The sequence below is a fragment of the Microtus pennsylvanicus genome, chromosome 3, assembly GCF_037038515.1.
Source record: "Microtus pennsylvanicus isolate mMicPen1 chromosome 3, mMicPen1.hap1, whole genome shotgun sequence".
NCBI lineage: Eukaryota > Metazoa > Chordata > Mammalia > Rodentia > Cricetidae > Microtus > Microtus pennsylvanicus.
Genome location: NC_134581.1, coordinates 123,183,693 through 123,203,074, shown reverse-complemented (window position 1 = coordinate 123,203,074; position 19,382 = coordinate 123,183,693).

Here is a 19,382-nt window from a genome sequence, read left to right as displayed (position 1 = left end):
CATATTCTTCCTGTCCTCTTTTACACATGCACACGTACACACACACACACACGCACACACACGCACACATGCGCACACACTCACACACATGTACTGCACACTCCCACAGGCACACACACACATACTCACACACACTCACACACACTCACACACACTCACACACACAAACACTCACACAAACACTCTCTCTCTCTCTCACACACACACACACGCACACACACAGGAGCACACACTCACACACATGTACAGCACACTCCCACAGGCACACTCCCACAGGCACACACACACACTCACACACATTAATAGCAGCCTCAGAGGATAAATGGGTGATGAAAATATTACTTGAGAAAAGTAAAGCAATATGACTCTTGCAGGAAGGGTCTGCAGGTGGATGGTAGAGAGCTTTGCGTGGGCAATTAATTCCTTTCTGTTTTACCTTTTGGTGGTCTAATTCACAACTATGAAAGTCTTAGACTGATCCTTTTCGTTTCCATATTTTTCATTGAAAAAATTCATTTTATGTGTATTGGGTTTTTATTCTTTACACATGTCTGTGTACATGTCCACATCTGCTGTTCTCAGAGGCTAGAAGAGGGAATTGAATCCCTTGGGAGTGTAATTACAGAGAGTTGTGAGTCATGTGGGTACTGGGAACCGAATCAATGAGGACTATTCGCATTAAGTTAGAAGGGTACAAAATGACCAGCCATCATGCGGACAAATCTGACTGTAGAATTTTGGTAGGAAACAGAAGATTGTCTGTATTGTTTAACATAACTTAAAGAGTATTCTCATTCCTTTGTCTGAGTGTGGCCCTCCAAGCACTGGGTGAAGAACTGGTTAGTCACTGCTTGCTATAAAGATCTCAGAAGTGGGTGAGAAGAATCTCCAACTTATTTGAGTTGTCTTATTTTGACAACTCAATCTATTTAGAGAAATATAGAGCCAATTGTTTGTGTTGTTTATACCATGGGTCACACTTTTCTCTGAAGCAAAAAGAACTTACTAGTGACTAATATTAAAATTCTGATTTTCTGTAATTTTTTGATCCATGTTTGAATAACATCCAAAGATTATAATTATAGACAGACAAAAAAAATCAAGTTTATAGTTGATATACAATGGGTAATCAACATTATTGAGAAGAAAGTTTCAATGAATAAACACACACATTTGCTTTGTCTCTTGAGGGACTGAGAAATTGATTTAAATAATTGCAAATCTACTATTACTGTCTTTAATCCTAAAACTGAAGAAAGGCCAGTGGTAAAGAATTCCTAAAAGATAGCGAATTGCTAAAACAAAAAAGCATAACTGCTTATAAATCGTAAGATAGTAAAATTTACTAGTGTTTTTACTGAATGTAACTGTTTTAGTCATGTTATATACTTTTGTAATTAAGGGAAAACTATTTTCACTAATGGATATTTAAGATACTTATTTCCTTCATTTATATACAAAATAAATGAGGCCAAATGAAACCATAAAATGGACTGACTCCTTGGCCATGGGATATGAGAATGGGGGTGGGGTGGTTTAAGAAATATCCCCAAAGAAACTTGACTCTACCATTGTCCTAAAGGGAAGTTCAACCTCAAATTGAAAACATTTGGGGTTTAATAAAAGGGGAGTCTGTATGTAACTGTGGCTGATTTTTGCTTTGGTAATAGACGGTAAAAAGATACCACGTGCGTTCCATGTGTTACTCATTAGGCAGCAAGTAAGACTTGAAGCACAGTTACTTTGTGAGGAAGATTTCAGGCTAGCATAGTTATGGTCCCAGCATATGTAAGTACAAACTCTCAGGGACCTGGGGGGTGTCGTGCAGGAAGAAATAAAGAATCACAGTATAGGACAGTTCTTTCTATACATGAGGTTTTGTAAGTATTTGCGTATTCTTTGGTTTGCTGGTCCCCTGTTCCTTGTAATCTCAGTGTTAGATGACACACCCACAGGCTACAGTGTTGTTACCATTAAGTGTGCATATCACTTAAATAGTTTATTTCAATAGACAAAATTATTTTTTGGATATCAGAGTGAGTAAATGCATAAGAACAATGGTAGATTAAGGCACACATACATAGAAATGACAATCTGGTAGAACATATTTTTTTCTAAATGAGAGGGTGTGCTTTGAGTAACTTCTTGAAATCATGACCACAGTGAAGGCAACCATCTGCGGTGCTTTTGAGTGACATGAAATATTCCATTCTGGTCTACAAGATGCTTTCCCGAAGTCTGGGTTTTGTTTCTCTCCTGTTGGGTACTCTTCATTTCCAATAGGTGTTCACAATTGAAATCATTGCTATTCAGTCTGATCTTGGCCTTGAAAACTATTTCTAGGCCAAAGACGCAAGTTACTTGGGAATGTACTCAGCTAGAATATGTGGAACCTTGGATTTGATTTCCAGCACCAGATGACCCAAGAGTGAATGGCGGTGTATGCCTGTGATCCCAGCACTCAGAGTAGGAGATGCGAGAATCAAGCTTGTTGTATGGACTACAGGAGACCCTGTCACAAACAAACCAAAATAAAACCAAAACCTCAAAATAAACAACCTCATGCCTCGTTTAACCCAGCTTTCTCCCCATGCAAACCGACCCACACTCGAACAGGTAAATCTCACACCCTTTCAATTTTCCCTTGTTCCATGACTGATTGACTTTTTCCTTAAGTACTTGACAAAAAACAACCAACCAACCAACAAACCAGCCAGCTAACCAACCAAAGAACAACAACAACAATCTGCATTTCTCAAGACTGTGAAGAATTCATTGATTAATGTGTTATTTGTACTTAACAAATTATAGCTTGGAATGCATCAAACAGTATATGAGTAAATCCAATATATAAATATAGACATGCCTCTATATTTCTCCATTTTATAGGTTACTCAGTTAATAGTTATGCTGAACTTAAGATGCTTGCTTCAACCCTCAGAATGGTAGCATTGGGTACTCTACACCAGATGTAGGACTTTCCCTAGAGGCCCCTTGAGACAGACATTTCTTCCCTTTCCCTCATCTATGAATGTGAAAGTCCAAGGACTTCCAAACCTCTCCAAGAGGTGGAGTCCCAGCTATGCGTAGGTCTGGCAATGGTCAATGGCCCAGCCTTAAACACTGACCATACAAACCCCTCCAGGACATAACTCAGAGATTTTCCTTATGTTGAAAGTCTTTCTAATGTAACCCTCTGAAAAAATTACAGAACAGAGTTTTTATTACGGAAAAGGCAAATCATGAACCACAACTTTGTGTAGATGGCCAAAGTATTCAATGGGAGGAGCAACTGTGTAGATGACCAATGTGTCCAGTGGAAGGTCCTTTGTGTAGATGGCCAAAGTGTCCAACAGAAGGTAAATGAGGTCTTTCAACCACCTCAGTGTCCTCCCCATCAACGTTCACTTCCCAGTGACCCATGTCCTATTGTTTGGCAAGTGGCCTGTCCACTCTTCCTTTCCCTTCAGAGGCATGCCATCTCTCTCTACGGAAGCCGTAACTTTGGGATCTCATTTCGCTAATTATGGCTGAGAGCTAGCATAGTCCATTCAAATCTAGACTGTATCACTCTCATGAGTATGTGACCTGTCTGCTCTGAGACTCAAGCTGATGACCACCGACTACTCCCCTAGTTCTCCCCAAGGCCCTGTTGCTTGTCCTCCCTGTCACCCCCACTTCTTTCTGTCCTTCTTTCCTGTCTACTTCCACCTTCATTTGCTGCTTGCTTTCTGCTTGGCCCTCTTTCTTTCTTCCCCTGCCTGTTCCTTTTTCTGTCTTTATAATATATCTAATATTGAAATGATGTTTTCAGTATCCTATGCTTCCCAGCTTAAGCCTTGCATACATTTCTGAGTAATGGTGGCTGCATGTTTAGGCTTGAATTCTATGAATATTATATGGGCTAATAAATCCAGCAAAGAACACACTCAAAAAATAAATTTCTTTGTAGACATATCACATGCACCAGGAGTGCCAGGGTATGTTTTTTCCCATCCTGCAAACACCTGGTAATGAAATTTATTGACATTTAAACTTAATAAGTGCTAATTGCGTAACTATCGATTGAAGGAAATGTGTTCTTAAAAGTCACATTATCAATGGCCACAGAGGCGAAAATAGGACGGACTGGGTTTTTAGCTTTCTTTATAACATTACCTTAGAGTTTATCTTATCACGCGACACATGGTTGAATTTATAAAAGATAAAATCACAAACGAGTAATACACAGTTACTTGTTACATATTCTTCCCATTACACCTGACAGGTTCATTAATCATACAGTGTATTTTGCTATTAGGAGCCATAAAGGAGATCAAATCTCTTGTAATTTTTCTTCTTCTCTTTCATTTGATAAGTGTGTTGTTTCAGTGTGCAGATAAAATATAGTGTCAGTCAGCAGCGGTCTCAGGGGGTTTTCATTTTTTTTTCCAGTAGGAAATGTCCTTGCCAATTTGCAATGTAAAACATCTATAGCTCATGCATCATTTCCTTAGAATTTGACCATCAGATCCGGGGAAGTGTCTGTGTGCCTATCCGCAGGAGCGGTTACACAAAAGTAGGAGCTGGGAGAAATAAGGATTTTTCGTGAAAGCCATCTTGCTTCCTGAGCACTGAAGGCATTAGTGCCGAACACCTCTCTTCATAACGTAACACTGATTCATAATTAAGGTTCATGTAAATTACACAGCGAGCTGACAGATTGCATAAGCTCTTCTGGGGAGAGGTGGAAAATTTTACAGTTTGACACAGATTGCCGATGAAACACTTGAAAGCATAAATGAAATATAAGACTATTTGCCAATAAATAAGGGCGACTATGATATCCCCCTCTCACGGAGCGCGGTGAAAAATAACGCAGTAGAAGGCGATACGTCTAGCTAGAAAACAAAGGTGCTTTTCATTTTCGTGTCTAGGAAAGAAATCTTGAAAAGAGATGTCATCAAGCCATCCAGCGAAAACAGATGAACACATTTTAATTTTTTAATTAGTGACGATAAAGGGAACGAGTCTTTCTGAAATCAAGCCTGTCAGCATAGAGGAGGGAGATGACAACCCGAAAATTCTTCTGTGCTTCTCAGTGTTTTCATTTTCTATTTGAAAAAAAATAGTTTATAAATAAAATTCTTAGGATTTCTAAGTTTTGGTGATTTCTGTGACACTGATGGACTGTAATTTATACAAGAGCTCTTTCAGGTTTTTTTTTTCTTTCGTACTTCTTGCCAACCTAAGTATTCTAAATATAAACTGAAGAAATCCAGTCTGGCACAAAGCAGCTGATGAAATATTCTGGGCTTGCATTCTGCTATTTTCCCAGAAGACTCTCTGGGAGGCGGGGAGCGCAAAGGATGGTGGTTAAAGCACGTGCAGTCAGCGGCCAGCGTGTGCCCTCACTTTAGGGTCACCAGAGAGCGGCCTTTCTGCTCCATCCTGAGGGCTTAGCTGACAGAGACAAGAGCGGCCCCTACTCGTTTCCTCTTGGCTAGCAGTTCCTTCCTCATCTTGCCAGGCTGTCCCAAATAGTGGCAATTTCTACCGTGTCTGCCTGGGAGGATTTCTGCAGAGAAAATCGGCCCCTAAGTCATCAAGGGCCTCATTTCTACAACATGTTGAAGACCTCACTCCAAGAAGCCTAGAATTTGTTGAAGACCTCACTCCAAGAAGCCTAGAATTTTGACTACTCAGCCGTTTGCTCCCCGCAAAGTTGTCCCCCCTTCTGTTTATATACGTACTTATTCTAGTCTACCTTTTTTTGTATAACTGTCAGTTATCATGCTTTATATATAAAGAACTGATTCTGTTGCTTTTTAAACTTCTTTTTTTTTTCATGTTGCTTGTTTGTTGGCTTACTAAAGGCTGGACATAGGAAATTCACTTTAGATGCCAGGTCACGGCTCCCAGGACTCCAAAGGCACCTAACGTACAGGTTCTTCCACCTGGAGACTTTTCCTTTCTCTCCTTCATAAACTGTGTGGTCTAGGCGCCTCTGTGCAGGCAGGTTCAAAGTAAATCATTATTTTAGTACCACCAGAGGTGCTCACTAAACCAAGAGGAAGCTCTCAATGTAAAAGCGCATTACATCTTTCCACACACATTTGTGTGTGTGTGTGTGTGTGTGTCTTTTTATTTTCTGTGTATGGGTGGTTTTATGTCTGAAGGTCACATGCATGCAGTGCCTGAGGAGGCCAGAAGAGGGCGTCAGATCCCTGGGGACTGGAGGTATGGACAGTTCTGGCCTGCCATGTAGGTGCTAGGGATTGAACATGTGTCTTCTAGAAGAGCGGACAGAACTCTTAACCACTGAGCCTTCATTGTTCTTAAGATACTGAAACGTCCATTTGAAGATAAGAAATGTTTTCTCTGGGGAGCTAAGCCAGGGACTCGATTTCCCAACAGCTCCTTAGGACGAGTGAATGAACAGAGCTTCAGAGATACAGTCAGGAACTTTTGCTTTTATTTCTATGAGAAGAATCTACTAGGAGTTTACTTCTGCAGTATTTTTTTTTTTATCTACTGTTGGATCCCAGGTCTGTAGACCCAGGCAAGCAAGAGCAAGATACCACTCAAATTTACCTTTAGAGCATTTTACTCTTTATCCAAGGCTCAGAAGCCAGGTACTGGCATAGCTCACAGAACCATCCCTGCCCAGAGTAGAGCAGACCCCCAGGAATCTGGTGCATTTGTTTCTCCCCAGTGAGCTCAAAATGTTAGGCCAGTCACCAGCAGTACTTTAAGATTACAGAGTTAGGTCATAAGCATGAAGCTGATTGATCTATTGTAGACCACTTTCACGTAGACAGGACATAGAACGGATCTGCAGTCCACAGTGGCCTTGAGCTCTGTGTGGTTTATAAGTTGACAAAGAATACAAGGATAGCCTGAGTGGGCAAACACAGGCTGTGGTGACAGGCCACTATCTATAGCTGTCCACCTGCCTCTCCTCAAGACCTCTGGGACCCATTATAGGATACTTTTCTTTAAAACTATAAGTGTTTCTTATTCTATCACTCTCTATTCTCTCTACTACATTAAATAACTTAATAATGGAATTTGAACTTGAGATTCTATAAAGAAAACATCATCAGAATAGACAGACAATAGTGATTTTTTTCTCACTATAAACAAAACGCCAATTGTTTAGCAGACTGTAGTTGATTTTGGTTGCAAAGTTAAATAGGAAATAAGGAGTCTACAAGGCCCTGATGAGTCTGAAGAATTTACCATGAGCCAGGTGGTGGTGGTGCACACCTTTAATCCCAGCACTCAGGGAGGCAGAGGCAGGTGGATCTCTGTGAGTTCCAGGACAGAGAAACCCTGTTTCAAAAAAAAAAAAAAGCAAAAACAGAAAACAACACACACACACACAAAACAAACTCAAGCCAAACAAACAAACAAAAAGCAAAATAAAAAGGAATTCACTGTGACTTTGAACAGGGAACACTGCTCCTTCCTATATGACATAAGCCTGCTTTCCTGTGGGTCACCAGTGCAAGCCACATACATCTTTCTCATCAGCACAGCAGAAATTCAGGAGGACCCATGCATACTTCATCCGATGATGTTCATTAGCTCTAAATGAGTTCTGTCTCTCTCTATACAGTGGGTGGGGTAAAGGCTCCAATATCAGAATATGGGGGAGTGACATATTTGAGCGACCACAAACAACAGTGGATAATTCTTTCAGTTGCTTCTTAGTCAGGATATGACATGCAAGAAATGGAGAATTATTCAAGCACATTCCAGGATCTCACTGTCAGATTTACCCATTGTAGTCCCACATTGAGTACCAGAGCCATGATTTCGCATGCTGAGTGAGCTGGGCCTAGGTACCTGACTACATTTCACATCTTTAGACTTTTGTCACATTGTGTCTCTCTGGGTGAATCACGTAAAAGAGCGAAGTCCCCCCTGGACACCTAGAAGGGGAAAAGATTTTAAAATGTTAGTGTTTACACTTTTCCATGCATGGCATGTTCTTAGTGTAACGTGGGAACTGGATGCAGAGACAACAGGGAGGAAAAGAACATAGAGGTGCCTTCAAGCAATCTGTCTCTCTTAGGGCCTCACTGTGATATGACATCAGCCTGAAGGTTTTAATGATCACAATGAATGTACCTGCCGCTGACTTCTGGGAACGTCTCAGATCTCCGTGTGCTCTGTCTAAATGGGTGTATCCTAAATAAAGGGCAGACTGGGTCTCTGACAATGTCGTGGAAAATTGGAAAGTTATATAATTTTATAAAGGATAATTACTTAAGATTTGAGGTAAAGACAAAAACAGAATTATTTTTAAACTTAAAAGTGAAAAAAAAAATTGGCCTAACCTAAAGAACATATGGAGGACCACATTGAGAACTGCATGCTGCTAAAAAAAAAAATCAGCAAATCCCTCGCGAGTCTCTGTATTTTCCCACCACCATGAAACTGATTCTAGTTCCAAATATGTAATTCTCACGGCGAAGGTATCAGGATGTGATTGTTCAACCCAAATATCACACCAGGAACCCAGAAATATCCTATTGTGGCCAACCTGACTTCCTGTGTTCTAGATCTCTCTGTGAAGCCAGTCAATAGTTGATAGTGACAGCAAGTGGAGGGAGGAGCCTCCACTTGCTGTGCATATGTGCGTATGTGTGCGCGTGCATGTATGTGTGTGTTAGCATGTGTATGTGCATGCGTGTGATTCTGTGCACACGTGTGTGCATACATGCATGCATGTGTGCGCGTGTGTGTGTACGCTCATGCATATATACACTCTGTGCTTTTATTTGGGGGACAGGTCATTTAATATGACTGGCTTTGGGGTACATCTCTGCAATGACACACAGCCTTCACCCACAGTCAGAACACCTTAGTAGCAATCTGTGTTGGAAGCGTCAGACCCTACTCTTTGTCCTATACCCAGTGAAGCTCCTGCCGCACATAGTAGGGCTTCTGATTCTAGAATTCCCCTGTTCTTGTCACCATAATGTGACAACTTCCCTCTTTTAATTTAAAGGAAACTGCCAAAGTTGAATTTCTGTTTCATAAATCGTATATATCTGTCTTATTAAAGCGAAGTTTTATATTTTTATTACTTTAAAAAATACAAATTCAAATTTTAAAAAAGCAAAATTCTCTGAATCAGTCTATTCTTTCATTTAATAAATAAAAGCTGTAAGCAGGAAGTCTCCTTACAGTAGGAACACAACATATTCAACACGGAATATTCAAGCTGTAACAGGAAAAAGCACTTCGGAGGTGACTATATTTTTCAAAAAGGAACAAGAAACGTCAGACTGAAACAACTCTCGGGACATAGGTCTTACAATGTCTAAAGGATATTAACTGTGACACCAGCCAACTACAATAAATGACTAATTTTATTAAGGCCTTTGAAAATAACCCCTCTACCCCCAGAGATTACACAATAGCTGCAGAGCTTTGACCTGACCTCTGTCAACTGCAGAGGAGTTCTCTTGTTTCTGGTGTGTCTGGTGATACCTAGAGCAGCGACCTTGCCTCTGCTGGCCTTTCATAAAGCACCCTTACCTCTGCCCTGAAGTGCATATGGCAGAGCATATTTGAGGCAAATTCATGAACAAAATTTCTATTTCTAATAGAAATAAAGTCTTATATAGCCTCTAAAATAAAGATAAACAAAAAGGCACATTTATGACCTTTTAACTGGCTCATATTTTTCTTAGTTAAGAGTGCCCACCATAAAGGAAAAGAAAGTTTGGTATTTTATTTTTAAAAACCCACCAGGGCCCAAATATATCTATTCAAACTATTGTTAATGTGTGTAAGATAGTTTTGTAGGTTAGATCCAGTTATCGCTTGCTCTAACTAAATGCTCAGGGTGAGTTAGTCATCCTCACCTCCTCCTAGTAAACGAATCCCAGAGGACGGAAGGAACGCACATCATACATCATCTTCCTATGAACTTCTATGCACTTCCCTGAGAAGACAAGCATACACAAGAAAAGAGAAACCCCCACACTTTGAGAAAATTCACGGGGATCGAAGCCACGAGGATATAGGAGATGCTACACAGGGTATACTGACTAATTCATCCGAAATTACTGAACACGCTAGATGAGCAGAACAACATACAAACACCTTTAGCAAGTTTGCTTAAGACCTTGACTTAGTTTGATATTAAAAAATATAGCTCTGTGTAACTTTGGAAACAGAAGCATATTTTTAAAAGCAAGCTGAATCGCATTTATTTATTTATTTATGAACAAACAGGGGTTTGTTCTATAGCCCAGGGTGACTTCTACCTTCCACATTCTGAGTGCTGGGATTATAGGTTTACTCCACTACACTCAGTTTAGCATTGATGATGCTTTGGATCTCTCAGAATATCCAGAATGTGGAACATTCAAGTCTCAGTGTCTCTCAGAATCTGTATCAGCAATACTGACCAGCACGGCACCAATTCAACCAGTCAGCTGGTCCTACCCTGTTACGTGGACACCAACAATTTAGGCCAATTAATAATTTTTTTTTCAATTTCTTCAACCTCAGTGATACTCTTTACTGTCAAATGTTTTACTCTCATCTACTTGTGAGATTCTAAAAATGAACTACTCCAGAAACCAGAAGCAGTTTCTTACTGGTAGATTCAGTACAGTGGGGGTGAGTACTTCCTCTCGTGAGAAATGCAGAGGCATATTTGGCGGTAATAAGTGGGAATCAATTGATTGTGGATTGTGGTTCATGTGGGTGTTTTTCCATGATGGGATACATTTGAGTTATTTCATTAATTGAGAAAGAATTGTTACAGTGCCCAGAAAGAAACTGGAGCCATAGCCATGGTGCTGCAAGGTTCCATGTTCAGATTAGAAGAGAAACGTGCCATTTGTACTAGATTCCATTCCTGTACAATTGCTGTCATGAGAATGGATTCACGTTGTGCCTTTCTCTGTTTCTTTGGCACTTTTTTGTCCTAAGAACAAGATATGGGGAACTCAATGGCTAGTGTTATCTGTGAAAGACGGTAAACTATTCTGCTGTAACCTTTTATAGATTCATTTTGATTGACTGGCTATTCTAGTTTTCTCCTAAGTTCCCAATGCGGTTAAAAGAAGAGAGAGGTATTACTGCCCAATCAGGTGGAGGGACATTAGAAAGGTCAAAAGCATAGCTCTTGCAGCCAGCATTCTCAGCATGGATGAAACATTTTTTTTTTTAAAGGAAAAAAAACTTATTCTGGTGACAAAGATTGCAATAAGAATAGAAAGCGTCAGATGAAGAATCTATTCATGGGCCAATGATTGCAACGGGGAATGAAAACAGTGCCTGGTTTAGCCTTTCTTCTCATAATCATGCCGCAGTCACCTCATGGGGTGCTGCTGGGGAGCCGCACTGAAACCAGGAGGAAAAAAATCAAAAGGAACGGTGAGAAATAATGTAAGAAGAATCAGCATTTAAGTGACCACCTAAGGTATCCGCTTGTCTCAATTACAGAAAGGTGGGTGGCTTTTACTAAGGGTCCGGGGAAATCCGTCGGCAGAAGAAGCACCACATGGAGTCAGACAGTTAAACAGGTATTTTTGTGCCTACATTGCCTCCAAATATCAAACTGTGAACCTCTCTTCATTATGTAGATACAAGATGTGTTTCTGAAAACCTGTTAAGTAGGAAATAGGCCATTAAAAACTACAACACACCGAGATTTAATTGTTTTCTCTTGTGACTACAAATGAAAAAATTATCTAAATTTTTTTAGATTCCTCCTAGCATAAGACCCTAAGCTAAGACATTTTAATATGCTTAAATATTGTCAGATGAAGCTTATTTGAGTATCTTATTTTTAAAAAGTGGTTTGCAAGGCATTAAATAAGCCTCTTAACTTGAAAGTAGATTTGAAAGAATTCAATACCTGACGCTTAAAGGTCATTACTAAAACAACAATGTAATTAGAAAACTAAGTACTATTTCAAGCCTGCTCTGCACCGCCTGGAAATAAAATATAGCCAAATAAAAAAGGGAAAACTTTCCCCCCAAGTACTCTAACTTTATGATTTATATGCCTAAATATTTCATGTGTATCTCATATTTCCAACCACAGGAGAGGCCCTGGGATTCGCCGATGCTAGCCATGCTTAGGGATTTTTTGACATAGAGCCATAAAGTTTGCAAAAACAGAAAGAAAAAAAGAATGATATATATGATTGGATTTATATTTACATATTATCACACATAAATACTTGTGTTTATGGGTTTAAAATCAAATATATATATTCTAATATGAGCAAAACTTCATGGTCTGACATTCTTTTGTTCTTTTTGTAGCTTTGAGGCAGCAGCATTTTCCTGCTCTAAAGGGCAATCAAGAGTGTTATGATCTTTAAACTTCTGAAGACAAAGACGTAAGATTAAAGAAAAATAATTCTAAAGGTGCATTTCTACTAGGGAGCCGCAAAAGCTTCATTCAGCAACCTTGGATCATTTCATCCCTGCCTCATTTGGGGAACAGTTCTCAAATCTCCAGGCTGCAGAAAGAACAGATTCTGTGTTTCTTTTTGTGTCCCCTACTCCACAGACTCCTGTAGCCTACCCTACCAGCCTGGAACTTGCTCTTCTCCTGAGACTGATTATGAACCTCCTGTATCCACCCCACCAGGTGCTGGTTTACAGCTCTCCACCACAAAACCTGACTGAGAAGAAAGTTCTCTGGGTGAGAGTTAGATGCTGGCCCCTCTGGAGAAGGGGACCCCTTCTTACTCTTTCCCAGCGCGGACGGAAAGTTTAGGTTACTGGACATTTCTCTAATGGGATGTGTTACTTCTCTGTTAGCATTCTCCAAAGGCTCACCCAAATCACAAACCCAAAAGAGGATCTTTCCAGGGCGAGCTGCCAGCAAGCTCGAAGCCAACAGAGTGCTTTTAGTTACTCATTTCGGAGCAGGCACAGGGAACCTCCATTGGGAAATGGTGGCAGGCAGTGACGACCACTCTCTGAGAGAAAACATTCAGGGTGAATGTTGGCATTCAGTTGGGATTTGGGACTTTTGAAAGGGCTCTTCTCATCAGCGGCTTGCTGTTCCAATTAGGATAATTCAGCACTCCACAAACAAGCCTGGGAACTCAGCTGGCCAGCAAGACCACCACCCCTCCCCAACCTTTTGCCACCTGAACCATCTTCAGAAGACTGACAAAGGTCTTCAACTCCAAGAGAGAAAGTCTGTTTTCATTTGGAATAGTGTGTCCTGGCCATTTTTCATGTACTGGGTATGAGCTGCCAAAGGATTCAAAGGGGAGGCCTTAGTATGAGGGATTGTGGATGGAGAAGCTAGGGGAGCCAAAATGCCATATTTGCCATGGAGAGCAGCAGCCACACTCAAGGTGTGTCGAGAGGGTTCTTTCAATTCATCCAGATAGCTTTCTTTGGGGAAATCTTAATTTGGGATGTTATGCTAATGCAAGCTTTAAAGACTTGTTTCTCTTGCTTACGGTTGCTTTGAACTGGCAGCACCTGGAACACTCCTCAGAATGACTGCCCCCCTGAAGCCTGGCATACGGTTTGGTTAGGGACCATTCCCTCTTTTCCAGCAGGCCTGCTGGCTGCCTCTAAGGCCAAGCCAGAGCTGCTCAGCAACAGCCACACGGAAAATGCCTTCTTCATTCATCCTCTGAATTCTTTCTATTCTACAGGGGAAGTGATGTTCCTCTCTGAGCCTTGTTAATGCTTGAAGAAAACAATTGCATTCTGATTTTGTGTTCTGAAGGTGTGCCAATTTCAACTTTGTCATATGGAAACCAAACATTGAGCTCATTTGCTGTGTGTGTATGTGTCTGTCTGTCTGTCTGGGTGGCCCTCAGCCTATGAAGAACTGGACATGTCCGTATATCCGCAGCCAGCAAAAGCAACTACTTGAAAGGCGCTTCAATGTAATTGGAATTTCTGGGCTAATTGAGGGTCAAAAGGGATTCAGGTTTTTGAAAACCAGCATGAAGAATTGCTTTAAACTGTCTGTGTTTGCATGCTTTCGTGTACACCTATGCATGTGTATGCATGCATATGCAGGCCAGTTTATGTATTTATTTTTCCCAAGTCAGGGTTTCCTCTGTGTAGACCTTGTTGTCCTGGAATTCATTCTGTAGATCAGGCTCACTTTGAACTCAAAAATCAATCTGCTGTTGCCTCCTGAGTGCTGGGATTACAGGCACGTGTTTCCATCACCTATTGGAGGCAAGATCTTAAGTCAAATGTCTTTCTCAGGCCACCTTGTTTTTTGAGACATGGTCTCCCATAGAAACTAGACCTTACTGATTTAGGTGGACTAGCTGGCCAGCACGATCTCAGGAATTCTCTGATTTCACCCCCAGTGCTGGGACTATATATAATACATGCTTGTCACACCAGACTTCATACAGGGGTTCTGGGGAATCGAACTCAGGTCCTCATGCTTGTATGATGAACACTTCTCTGACCTGAGCCTCTGTTGTGAATGGTTAGAGCAAGACAGGGTTTCTCTGTAGCTTTGGAGCCTGTCCTGGAACTAGCTCTAGTAGACCAGGGTGACCTCAAACTCAAAGAGAATTGCCTGCTTCTGCCTTCTGAGTGCTAATATTAAAGGCGTGCACCACCACTGCCCAGGTTATTTTTTTCTACAGGATTAGGGTTAAACTTTTGGCTACCATGTAAATATCCAAGTTGACCCTTGTTTTCCCATTATCTCACAGATTATTTTTAAAATACAATTTCAAAGAATGTGATTTATGAGGTAGTTTTGTAGCACAGTACAAGTTAACTTACTATAGATGCAGAGTCTCCCCACATAGCTCAGGTTGGCTTTGAACTGATGATCCTCCTACCTCAGCCTTCAGCGTCCTGGAACTACTGTCATCTAGAACTGTGCCCGATCAGTTCTTGTTCTTGAAGGATCATTATTTTCTTATATAAATATAACACTGCTTTTTATTCACTAAACCCTATATCAGTGAATATTGATGAAACAAACCCAAAAAGTCTTAATAGTGAAGACCAAAGTCAGCATAGCCATGGGCAAAACACACTGTGGCTCCCATCTGTAGCACGGGGGCTTGATAAATATGGAACTGGTTATAAATTAATTGGTCTCCTATTTACTTCAGACAGAAGGATATCAATTGTCAGTCCTTCATAGCAAAGAAAATAGATGTATTTTCCAACAGCTGCCTATTATCTTCAACTTAAAGAACTGACTTATTTTCTGAACAAAGTAGTGGGAGGTGACAATCTCCAAGGAAAATTCTTGATTTTCCTGGGAAGAAGGATGAGCAATGACCAAACTTGTGTGACATGCTGCTGGTCACTGTCTGTAGACTGAATGTGTGTGTGTGTGTGTGTGTGTATGGTGGGTAATGGAGAATTATCTATTCTTCTAGAAAATGTATTTTAACCTTGGACAGCCCTCCTGGAACTAGCTCTTGTAGACCAGGCTGACCTTGAACACACAGAGATCCACCTGCCTCCACCTCCCAAGTGCGGGGATTAAAGGCATGTTCCCAGTTTGATAGTTCTTATTGTTAGAAATTTCTCTCCATCACACGCAAAGCTTTCTTTGTCATGTCCAATTCTCTCATGGGTTATGTGTTTTGAAAATCATCAGATGAACTGAGTTGCAAACTGAGACTTCATATTTGAAGGTGATGGCTTCACAAATCCAAAATCGCCTGTCTCTTCTGTTTCTGTGAAGGTAGAAAGAGGTTTTCATCTCTCTTTGGAAGACCTCTGGATAGCCAATTCTTTCTGAATGTGCTGGATCAGATCCAGAATACATATGTAAACTCTCCAATATAACAAAGATTTGTGCGTGGGCCAGATCTAGAAAATATATGTATACGTCCCATTATAACAAAGAGCTGTTCTGGGCTAGATCTAGAATACATATGTAAACACCCCCTTATAACAAAGACCAGCGAAAATCTTTCATCTATAGAATGTACTTCTTCTCACAGGGCATGGTGGGCTTACTCACGGGCCCCTAGTAATTTGTGCTCAGAACTCCCTATGAGCCAGCCCTACTCCTGTTCATGCTGTCACAGACAACGAAGAGCAAACGACTAGATTGACAACATTGTCAATATTTTAACACGGAGGCCAAAAGAATGATTTGGAGACAAGACCTGACTATGGATGTTAACTAGTATGATTTCTAACTGGACCAAAGTGAAGTTTGGAAGTCAGAGAAACTATATGCTCTGACATGTGGTATGTGCTAAGGAAGGCATAGATCCTCAGCCTGTAGCCAACCAAGAATAGAAAAGACTAGAAGCTCTCTAAGAGACCACAAGGGTAGAGCCAATGCTGATAAGGCAAACGGAGTGAACCAACAGGCTGCTTTTAATAACTGTTACTTTCAGTTCTGGGGAGAGAAAACTCGATATAGCTGCAGATGTGGAAGGTAAAAGGTGTTGTGATGCTTCTTTAAGGTAAAAGTGTGGAATATTCTGCTGTCTTCTAGAGGCAGAAGGACTGAGTACCAGAAAAAGATGCGGTCAACTTCGGAGTACAGGAAACCACAGAGGGAACTGTTTCTTTATCTTGTTCCCTGGTGATTCTTCCTCTTCTAACAGTGACTGAGGGGTAGGGGGCCTTCCTGTCAGATAAGGGAGAGAGGTGCTTAGATGATGGAGGGATGAAGGTTGCCACAATGTCTAATACATTTGGAATCCATCTTGAAGAAAAGAAGAACTGAGAAAGTATGGACTTGTACCCCAAGGTAGCTGTTATCAGAGGGAGGCAGAGAAAAGCAACACACTTGCCAGAGTGTTTGCACAAAGCTGAGGAGCAGAGGATGCCAGGGTTCTGATCTACTGGCCAGGAAATTCTTGGTGCTTCTTGTGTTAATAGCCCTAAGGTACCGTGGTACCCAGTTAAGGCTAGTAACTACCCCATGATGTTTGTGGGCTTGGCCTATGCGTGCACTTGGTTGGCTCTTTCACATCCAAGCTGGTGTCTTAGAAGCGAGGCAACCTGAGTTCATTTGCCCCTTTACTACAGTTTCAGTCTGAAATGACTCCCAAGAGTGAGTTTGGTCTCCAACTTGGGCTGATAGAAGTAAGGAGGTCCAGTGTATGGAGCTGTATCTTTAAGGGTTTGCCTCTAAGAGGGGACTGGATTTCTAGCTCCTTTCTCATCTCTCTTTCCTTTTGTGTTGGGCCAGCATGAGGCTCCTTGGCTTATATTTTCTCTGTGGTGTTTTGTCTTCTCACGGGACCACAGCACTGTAACCAGGAGAGTATGGTCTGAACCTGTGAAACTCTGGGCCAAAACACATAATTCTTCTTTGAACTTGTTCATTTTAGGATTTTCATGGCAGAAGGAAAGCTAGAATATCCCTTAAGCATTCATGTTCTTTAATATAAAACCAAGTCAACATTGGGATTGTGTGTGTGTGTGTGTGTGTGTGTGTGTGTGTGTGTGTGGTGTGCCCTCATATGGAATCAGGATAATATTAGAATAGTTACCATTACTATTGTTTTTGATGCCGTAGATCAGAGCCAGGCCTCACATTGATTAACCATATGCTCTATCATTAATATGCTCCCTTATAATCCCCTAATATTATTGTGAGGAAACAGCTTCATCAGGTTATTGTAAAGACTAAATGAAACTGGACATGCATATTGGCAATCCTGGTTGTTTCTTTGGAAGTTTCTTTATAGTGCTAGATATCTTCAAAATTGCCTCGTTCAGATATTTTGATTAATATGTGTCATAAGCATATTATTAAAAACTACAACATGGGCAGCGCAACGTATGAATAACTTGACTGGGACTGGAGCCTGTGGACTGCCAAGCAAAATCCCATGTGTCAGAGAAAGAGAAATTGCTGAAGGGTTTTGTAGCCAAAAAATAATCCAAATAATCAAGCACATCTGACTTTGGACCAAGGGGAAAGAGTTAACACTCCAATAGGTAACTACAAATTGAATATCTGTCATGTGCCAATAATTATCTCACTTGCCCTCAAAACAAGTTTATGAAACCAATTGTTGTTATTCCATTTCAAGAGGAAACTCTGGCTTGGAGTGCTTACATGCACAGGGGAGAATAAGGGGGAAGCTGGAGGGGGGACAGGAGTGGGTATATTCATATTTTATTGTATATGTGCATGAAATTCTCAACATAATGTACATTTCATTGTGTATATTAATATGAAAATTTCGAAGATTTTGTGTATGTGTATGTACATATAGGTATACGTATAGGTATATACATACATACACACATATATGTATATATATATATATAATGATGGAAGACTTGTAGCTAACTAGTAGCACAATACATCAATTGCAGGTTTAGTTTATAGAAGGAATAAAATTGTACAGAATTAGAAGAATCCCAAGGCTCTGGAGGATATAAAGGAAATTGGACTTAATATTTGGCCTTCTACTAACAAACATATCTGACTAGGGGTGTCCTAGCATCCTATAGATAGAGTAGATCATAACATACTATGCAGCAGGTACTGCCACTCTGTGTTTGGAAAAGCTTGGGTTAGAGTTTCACCTGGTTCAAGATTTTGGACAATTTCTTAGCTTGTGAGTGAACTCATTTTCCCTTAGATTAAATACAGACCATGCTCTGTTCTTTAAACAGGAAATGACTGGGAAGAATAGGGGTAGGTGTAGAGCTCACAAGGGGACTAAGTTACTTCTTCTTTATTGACTGTATGTGGTAGGAATTGCCTGATAAGGAGTCATTGGTGAAGGCATAGCAAGGTGACATTGAGCAGTGGGAAGCCTAGCCCTTCATGGGAGCTCTGACTGCTAAGTACTCTCTTTTGGAGAGGCAGGTCTGTTTCAAAAAACTCCCAGCGAGCTCTCACCTGTCAGAAATTTCATATGTGCTATTGCATTATAATTTAGAAGAATCAGGGGCTCCTACCCATGGAATTTTGAAAATCTTACGTGAAATAAATTATTTTCTTCCATAGTAGACTACAGTGATTTGTATTTAATTAAGGTGATACGCAGCTTGTAATTTGTTCAGGAAAACAGAATGTTTTGGTTGCATTTACTATTATCTTTGAAGTGAAAACTGGTCAGAAACATCCAATCTGTCTTTGTTACCTAACTCTGTCTTCCACTTCCCAAGTCTTTGTTGACTAAATCTATTAATGTTTTGATTCATTTGACATTTTATATGTATGTGACAGACATTTAAAAATCCAATTCAATGATTAGGTAAAGGTTAGGAATGGTGATATATGCATGGAATCCTAGTACTCTTGGGAGGCAAAGGTGAAAAGATCTTAAGTACCATGGCAGCTCCGCTTTAGAGTCTATCTAAAAGGAAAGGAGACCAGCAAGATGGTTCACTATGTAAAGGTGTTGCTTGCCCTGTGAGTTCAATTCCTGGAACCCACATAAAGTTAAAAGGAGGTAAGTGAGTTCACA